We start from the raw sequence: 10,000 nt of genomic DNA, 5'->3' as shown, positions 1-10,000 counted from the left end.
CAAATACGAGAACAAAAGAAAGCAAAGCAACACCAAAACCAGAATGCTTGATTGCATACCAGAAATCTCATTGATTCAACGGATTTATTTTAGAATCATTGGTATGTGTTGGGACCAAAGGAACATCAAAGGGATCGAGGGCAGCAGTTGAATGGGCATCAATGGATTTTATTTTTTAGAGCTGTTATGCGGCCTGGTCTTAATGAAGTGTATTCACTGAAACCTGAACTTGCATATTTACACAATTGTATAAAATGAACATGGTTCACTTTAAGAAGCTAATCTTTGTTAATTAGTGTTATTAGTAGATTAATATAAAAAGGGCAGGTTTAGAATCAATGCACTGTAGCCTGAGGAAACAGAATGAAGTCTGTGAAAGTACTTTTTTTTTTGTACTAGCTGGAAATAAAACATTTTGGATTTTATTCAAGTTTCATGGTTTTTATGTTGCTTTTCTTTCTTTTGGTCTGCTGATATTAATTGTTAGCAACGGGCAGCCATGATGGTGCAGTGGTTAGCATTGCTGCCTCACAGTAAGAGGTTCTATGGTTCAATCCTCAGCTGGGGTGCCTTCTGTGCAGAGTTTGCATGTCCTCCCTGTGGTCGTGTGGGTTTCCTCCGGGTGCTCCGGTTTCCTCCCACATCCCAAAGACATGCATTAGGTGGATTGGACACTCTAAATTGCCCCTTGGTGAGAGTGTGTGTGTGTGTGCATGCCTTCTGTGGAAGGTTGGGCACCAGGCTGGCAACTTGACACCATAAAACTCCACTGCCAGTCATAAGCAGACAGGTGATCCACTGTGGTGACCCCTAACCAGGAAAAAGCCAAGAAGAAGATATTAATTGTTAGCAACATCAATTAAACTGGTAAGAAACTTAGTTTTTTTCTTAAATATGAGAACAAGACATATTTAAGAGCTAGACATTATGTCAACATTTCAACAAAACAAAACTGACTTCAAGTCCAAGTCACTGTGTATTTAGGATTCGGTATGGAAATTCTACCTTACCTAGTTACATAGAAATTCTGACTGGGTTTAGCAACAATGACAGTCTCTGTAGATTCTTTCAAAACTGGAATATCAGGGTATACATCAAAGTTTTTTGAGGAAAACATGCTGTTCTTTTGAATTTGAACAATTGATGAATCACTCTGGGAATCAGAGTCATCCACATAGGCAATTTGCTGTCACTGGTTCGGAGATAGGTAACACATGTCAACAATTCCTTCTGAAATCCATTCCTTCAGATTATATGATGTAAGATCTCAGTTCCTCACAAATATCTTTCATGATTCCCACTTGGACATATCCTTTGGATGTTTGCATTCTCCTTGTAGTAATGGTCTAAGGCAGTGTTTCTCAAACTTTTCTGATTGCGGTCCACTTTGGGCAAAACACATAATTCAGTGGCCCCACTTGCCCCTTCCATAAATCACATGACTTAAAGATAGGTCATATTTCGAATGAAAACTTGAAGTTGGGATATAGTGTTAATAATACCAAGAAGTGGCTCAATTATAAAGTATATAATTATTTATTCATGGAACTAAGTGGGTACATATAAAAAAAGAACAAAATATACTACATAAATTAATGTGAAGAATGGCACTGTTTAATGAATAATTTCCCCAGTAACCCCATTCATTAGTTTGTATTGTGTATGCATAAGCATTAAAATGGCACAATAAATTATTCTGCCCAGTGGTCACTTCAGCAGTCTGACCATGTATGCACAAGCGCTTCCCTGATACATGATTAAATTATTTCCCCAAGCAAGATCTTCATTACTATGTCCAGGTATACACAAGCACCAAAATGAAACATTTCCCAAAGACTGACACACTAATGAATATTTTTCCCAAGTAACCCCATCATTAGTTTGTACTGTGTATGCACAAGCACTAAAATGACACAATACTATGTCCAGGTATACACAAGCACTAAAATGGGACATTTCCCAAAGAGACCTCTTCAGTCAAATGTCCAAGTACAGTATGCAGAAGCACCAAATGAAACATTTGCCCAAGCGACCCCTTTCAATAACACAAGTACAAGCACGTAAATGAAACATTCGCCCAAGCGACCCCTTTCAATAACACAAGTACAAGCACGTAAATGAAACATTCGCCCAAGCGATCCCTTCAGTAAAGTGTTCAGGTATGCACAAGTACAAGCATGTAAATGAAACATTCGCCCAAGCGATCCCTTCAGTAAAGTGTTCAGGTATGCACAAGTACAAGCACGTAAATGAAACATTCGCCCAAGCGATCCCTTCAGTAAAGTGTTCAGGTATGCACAAGTACAAGCACGTAAATGAAACATTCGCCCAAGCGACCCCTTTCAATAACACAAGTACAAGCACGTAAATGAAACATTCGCCCAAGCGATCCCTTCAGTAAAGTGTTCAGGTATGCACAAGCACAAGCACGTAAATGAAACATTAAGCCAAGCGATCCCTTCAGTAAAGTGTTCAGGTATGCACAAGTACAAGCACGTAAATGAAACATTCGCCAAGCGATCCCTTCAGTAAAGTGTTCAGGTATGCACAAGCACAAGCACGTAAATGAAACATTCGCCCAAGCGATCCCTTCAGTAAAGTGTTCAGGTATGCACAAGCACAAGCACGTAAATGAAACATTCGCCCAAGCGATCCCTTCAGTAAAGTGTTCAGGTATGCACAAGCACAAGCACGTAAATGAAACATTCGCCCAAGCGACCCCTTTCAATAACACAAGTACAAGCACGTAAATGAAACATTCGCCCAAGCGACCCCTTTCAATAACACAAGTACAAGCACATAAATGAAACATTCGCCCAAGCGACCCCTTTCAATAACACAAGTACAAGCACGTAAATGAAACATTCGCCCAAGCGATCCCTTCAGTAAAGTGTTCAGGTATGCACAAGCACAAGCACGTAAATGAAACATTCGCCCAAGCGATCCCTTCAGTAAAGTGTTCAGGTATGCACAAGTACAAGCACGTAAATGAAACATTCGCCCAAGCGACCCCTTTCAATAACACAAGTACAAGCACGTAAATTAAACATTCGCCCAAGCGACCCCTTTCAATAACACAAGTACAAGCACGTAAATGAAACATTCGCCCAAGCGACCCCTTTCAATAACACAAGTACAAGCACGTAAATGAAACATTCGCCCAAGCGATCCCTTCAGTAAAGTGTTCAGGTATGTACAAGCACAAGCACCAAAATGAAAAGTTTGCCAAGCAACACATACCTAACAAGCATGCAGTCTTGGGCAAGTGCAAAGATTCACTGACTTCAAGTAACAGACTTCCCACGTGCAGCACAGCATGGACAGAATTGGTATTTTTCAGGCTTCTCCTTTGGTTATTAGTACTCTGCTGAATCTGTGCTGATTGGTTATCTCAGTATGCATTTGGCTTGAGAGCCGCTACTTCTTCTACTGTATGCATTGGGTGATGAGGACGTTTAAGTGCTTTAAGTCTCTTGGATCAATACATGTTCAAATATTTCAACTTTTCTTATGAGCCACAACTATGGAGGATACCCATTCATTCGGTTCTTCTACTAGAGTTAGAACACCTAAATTCACCATTTTGTCATCTTCCGTTTTTACTTTACCCTGCATAGCTACCAAAATCTTCCTTACTGGTCTAACAATTGGGCTTACTTCATGGTTTAACTTCATGAAATATGTCACTGGGGGTTTGCCAAGCCCGTATGTGAAAATATTGGCATATTCACAAAACATAGTCTGTGTAAAACTATCATTGCTGTTCATACTTAGATGGTGGAACTCTTTATTAAATAAAATCAGGCCCATTCTCAAACTGCACGTGTCTTTTGACTATGTAAAACTGCAAGTCATATCTGTTTCCCCGCAAAATGGCATGAAATAACTAATGCACCATCAGTTTGAATCTCTTCACCACCATAAGCAACTAGTTTTGCACATTTTGCTGAATCAAGTTTCTCACCAGCTTTTACTTTGGCAACATTTGTGCTGATATAACATTGCACTTACATCCAGGGTCTACTTTAAGCTCTATATGTTTCCCATTAATTTGTACAGTACAAAATATTTTACTCTTTGCTGACACCTGATAGTCTACAGTGTTAACTGTTTCATCGAGCACAGAGACACCATCCACACAGAAAGTTTGCTCAAAGCTCTCAGAGTCTGCTACAGTCTCTATCTGATTTACTTGATTTTTAGGATACTCTCTTTTAATATGTCTGTGACACTTTAGACTTGCAAAGCCTTTTGAAATGATTCCACTTTTTACATTTTTGACATTGCTGACCAAAAGCTAAGCACTTTTCCTATTTAGGTTCATGACTACCTCCACAATTATGACAGTTAACAATAAGATTTGCTGTGACACCTTTCAGTTTATATCTCTTTTTCCTTTTAACTTTATATTGTACACTATCGTCATTTGCACTGGCAGATACTGCAAGCATACTTTCATTTACATACATACAAGCATTCGTAAGCATATTTGTGTGCTTTTCTGTCAGCTCATCTATTTGACAAATCTCTATGAGCTTGCTCAAAGTTAACTCACCATCTCAAAGAAAAATATCTTTGCATTTTTATTAACACCACACACAAAATGGCCTTTTATCAGTTCATCTCATAAATCACCAAATCTGTACATTTTTGCTTTATTTCTCAAGTCATTAATATATGCTGCTATAGTTTCAACAGGCTTTTGATTTCTTGTGTAAAATATGTGCCTTTCCATTGTAATATTTGTTTGAGGGTTACACATTTCTCTAAATTTACATTTTAAGCTATCATGGTCTTCCTGTGTTTCAGCCTGTATCATAATATGGTGGTTCCCCTTCCCCTGCATACATAGCAGGTGCATACACAAATGAACATTCTCTCTCTCAATAGCTTCTGAGCCAGCTAAATTGAGGAGTATGAATGCTTTTGTATGTGCGTCTTTATCAGAAAATGCAGCCTGTATGAAAATATCATATTTCTTCCTCAAGCACTCACCAATTCTCAACAATATTGTTCTCAAGCACCAGTGGTCCAGGTCTGCAAAATCTGTTTGCCATAACAACAAAATACATTTAAATATAAACAACGTTAGAATATAAATAGGAATGCTGGTTACTGCCACAGCACGCTTGCTGTAAAAAGATAAATAAATAGGTAAATAACTCAGGCAAGCGTCGACAGAGTGAGAAATAACATCCAATGTGTAAAAAATCCAAGCAATCCGGTCTTCTGAAACAGATAAATCAGTTTATTACACAGATGAACCACGATAAGCACTTTCACTAACTAGTAGCTTCTTCAGATCACAAACAGGAAGCACAATAACCATGTGCTTTAAATATCTGCATGCTAATTAATCAACCAACTTTTAAAGCAGAAGCGCCATAAGACAAAACTTGAAAACTAAATATATAAACATAATGTCATTGGCATCTAAAAATACAACTTAAAATAGACAATAGTGTATACATATTCTATTGAAAATTAAAAATTAAAATAACTTCATTCCATAAAGAATATAAGAACATATTATAAGCAGCATACTATCAAGTATAAAGGTATATGCAGCCTAGTACATAAGTATATGTGGTAGTCATATTGAATAAAACCTTGATACATGCAAGTAGTAATGCAAGGCAACTTATAAACTAAGCAGGGTAGATACCATCAAAAACATGATAACTAACAATAAAGAATAGTCATATACAGATCGAGAGAACTATTATCAAACAAAGTGATACTTGTTATAATAAAGTCAGTACATGAATGTATACCTGCATCTGTGTAAAAAAGTGTATATAGGTGTAGTGTCTACATGAATGTATATCTAGATGTAAAATATGAGTGCATATGTACAAGAATAAATAAATAAATAAATAAATAAATAAATAGAAGAATAAATTATCTAGAAGTATGGAGCTAAAAACCTTAATGAAACTGCAATGTGAAATGAACAGGTTACCCAGAAAAAAATGTATATGTGCAGGTATCAAAATACATTAAAATCTTAAAAATGTCAGAACTTAGTATGCCTACACTTCTTTAAATGTGGTCTGATAGATGCCCTTTCATTTAAACCATGGCCTCTATCAGCTCTCAGCAAAATTATCCACCTACTTTCTCTGTCTTCAGTATGATTCATAATATCACCTCCTCTTACATTAGTATTCATTTTCTCCAGCACCCTAAACATAAACTTGTGTTCAGGGCTTGTTTGTGTCACATGCTTGGCTAGTGCATTCTGCAGATTACCTTTCTTTATATTATAACAGTGTTCCCTTATTCTATCTCTTAGTACCCTGTTCGTTTTACCAACATAGAAACATGAACACAGTTCACATACATCAAGATATATGACATCAGGTGTCATACAGTTGGCATTAGCTCGGGTATATATTTCCCTCTGTGTATCTGGATGTATAAATACTATACTAGAATCTATTAAGGAACAAAAATTACATTGTCCACAAGGTGTTGTACCATAACTAAAGCTCGGGTGTATACCCTTGTTTGGTGGATAACAAAGCAATCTTTTAAGATTCTTCTTATTCCTGTAGGTAAAAGATGGAGAATCACCTACAATCTTTGTCAGTATGTCATCAGTATGTAGTATGTTCCAATTTTTGGAGATAATCTCTCTGATTTGTTTATTATCTGCTGTATATGAAGTCAGAAACCTAACTATTGCATTAGTGACTTCTTTGACTTTATTCATTACTAAAGGCTTGGGCCCAAAATATGGGGTACCTAATGTTGAATGTAAACTTAAAGCATTATCAAATTGTAAATCTACCTCCGTAGAATTATAGCCTCTCTCAGCAAACTTCTCTCCCAAATCATATAAGTCTGCCATAAAGCCTTTGTCATTGGAATTCAATCTAGACATTCATAGGGTCTGTCCTTTCACTATGTTACTGAAAACATACTTAGGGTGCATGCTAGTTCTGAATAATAAAGTATTCCTATAACAAGGTTTCCTAAAAATTCCAGTGTTAAACATTCCACATTCAAGTTTTTCGATATATAGATCTAAAAATTCTATTTTCAATAATGAATATTTCATTGTAAATTTCAAACATGGTGTAATATTATTCAAAACCATATTGAAACTAAGCAGTTCTTCTGTATTACCATCCCATAAAATAAACACGTCATCCACAAAACGTCTATAAAATCTTACATATTTCTTAAACATATATTCTTTAAATAGAAACTGTTCTTCCCAGTAGGCTAGGAACATGTTGGCATAGCTATTGGCACAAGGAGTGCCCATAGCTACGCCATCTAATTGCTGATAAATATTATCAGTGAACATAAACACATTATTTTCCAGCACTAGTTCAAGGAAGTGTACCAATAAGTCAATTAAAACATTACCATAGGTACTATGTTCTGTGAGATAATTACTAACATAAGCTAGACCAAGGTCATTGGGGATGACTGTGAACAATGATTGTATGTCAAAAGTTACTAAAATTAGATTGTGGATGGTATCCATTTGATTATTAAAATAGTACAAATCTGTTAGAAACTGTTTAGAATCACGTAATACAAACTCATTATTATTTAAAATACACCTTAAATGTTTCTCAATAAAAACTGACAAGTGCTCCGTAACCCATCCTTGCCCTGAGACTATTGGTCTCATGGGTGGCTTAGTAATACTTTTGTGTATTTTGGGTGTTCCATGTATAACTGGGATGGTAGGCATCTTAATATATAAATAGTTAAACTCATTTCTATTTATTAAATTACTTCTATAAATATCAGTTAAAATACCATGTACATACGCACACATTTCATGAACCTTAGTAAAATCAATTCTTGTATAAAACACATCACTTAGCATAGTATACATTTCATTTTGGTAATCTATGGTATCAAGTACCACTATACCAGAGCCTTTATCAGCTGGCCTAATTGTTATATTTAAATCATTTCTTAAATTATAGAGGCTCCTTCTCTCCTGGTATGACAGATTATTGTTAAAATTATTCAATCTCTTTTTATGAAAATACTTATAAATCTCATCTTCTGTAGTGCGTAAATATGCTTCAACTAATGGATGGTTGACTGGTGTATAATCGCTCAGATTCTTAAACATAAATCTATCATTGCTAGTAGTTGACTCACTATCAATCTCATTGATAGAAGTACCATTATAAATGTACTTGAGCATAACATTTCTGCAAAACATTCTAACATCTATGATGGTTTCATCTAGCATACTATTGCTATAAGGGATGAAACTTAGTCCTTTGACTAATAAATTAATGTCATGCTGTGATAGCGGAACACTAGACAAGTTAAAAACTAAATTTTGTTGTGGTTTGTCCACATTTTCTTTAGCGTTGTGTTGGTGAGTGACTCCCCTGAAAACTTCCTTTTTTGTCGCCCTCGACTGTTCGAGCGTGTTCTGCTTAAGTTCTTCTCCTGGTGTTTTAAACATTTAAATATAAGCATAGACCAGATACTTGCAATTATGCCCAAACACAACAATCTCTCTGAAATTGCTTCGTTTTACCACTGCAAACACTGTGATCATACTAGAAACTTCAGATACTTTGAATAGCTTTAGTTAATGTGAAAAAGTAGTACATTGCAAAGAAATTCAGTTGTTTTAGCTTTTTCATACATTTTAAACACTTCAGAATTATTTCAAACATTTCTGTAATTATTTTGAATACTTTTATAATAATGTCGCTGTTTCTGACAATTAGTTTATCTCTGTAAATATTCTGAATGTTTTGAATGCTTTGCTACTTATTCAGCAACTGAAAAATCATTTAAATGAGCTTATGTACCTTTGAATAACTACTGACCTGTTTGCGAGTTCACTCCTGTATATTTCTCCACTTCTAACTTCATGCCTCATGACTTGTAAGCTGCTTTAACTTCATATCCCACTTCTGACACCATATCGCTTGCCTTGTGTATTCAAAGAAATGATAAAGCATTGTAATGGGTTCAAGATATTTATTGTACATAAACACATCAGGAACTGTAACTGGAACATGTATTTAAGCTAATTGACTGACTCATTACTTCAAATACACTCGCATGTGCATCTCCATTCATGTCTGCATTCATACAAAATAGCATTGATCTTGCGCGTGCTCAGTAACGTATATGCATGAGCTATCTAGCTACAGTGGCTGACTAGGTTCAATATACACACTGATCTACAACAGTTACTTTCACATGGCAGTATCCTTTTCCTGCATTCTTGATGCACGTTGCTATTGAACAGATTACTAATCTAATACCAAGAGGTCGGCTACTGATTGCTCCTGCAGTGAATTAACTGATGTCTGAAATTATAACAGCTGATAGCAAAGAAGCTCCCTTTAACAATCTCACCAATACCTACTAGTTTGCTGCAGCTTAAGAAATCAAAATAGTTATAAAGAATAATAAAAATCTTCAGTAAAGCAATCTTTCCAAAGCAGTTTTACCAAGTTATTAAAACTAGTGTTAATGGTAACAGCAGTCACCCTAGTTTCTACAGTAAAATAAAAAAAAAACAAGCAAAAGAGACCACAATGTAATAAGAGTCAAAAAACACTATTTCAGACATAGAAAATGTCTTAAGGATACCTGGCTTTAACAGCAATTGACAGGCAAAAAACAAAACAGCCATTCCAGAGTCATAATGTTCTGTGGTCTGGGATGCCCCCTACCTGCTAGTAGATTCTTGCGAGAAAATTGAAAAACTGAGTTCTGCTGCTAAGAGAAAGAGGATGACTGTTAATTCATCCTTTCTCTCTAATTGAATAAGACATCAGCCACAATCTTTCACAAATGAGCCAGTGAAAATTCTTTACTTTTAAAATAAGTGATTAAACATGTAAGGTAGTATTGCAGTTACACAGAAAAATAAAATAAAACATTTCATACAGACAGAAAGATGACAGAAAAATTCTAACTGCAACTGCTGTTATTTCCAATTACTTATTGTAGATGAGTGAAGCCTCAGGATGAAAATATGATCTAAGTCCAA

This window comes from Protopterus annectens, chromosome 12.part0 (assembly GCF_019279795.1).
Source record: "Protopterus annectens isolate FY-2018-M chromosome 12.part0, PAN1.0, whole genome shotgun sequence".
NCBI lineage: Eukaryota > Metazoa > Chordata > Ceratodontiformes > Protopteridae > Protopterus > Protopterus annectens.
The sequence above is the reverse complement of the archived record's forward strand: the minus strand, read 5'-3'. Positions refer to the sequence as shown.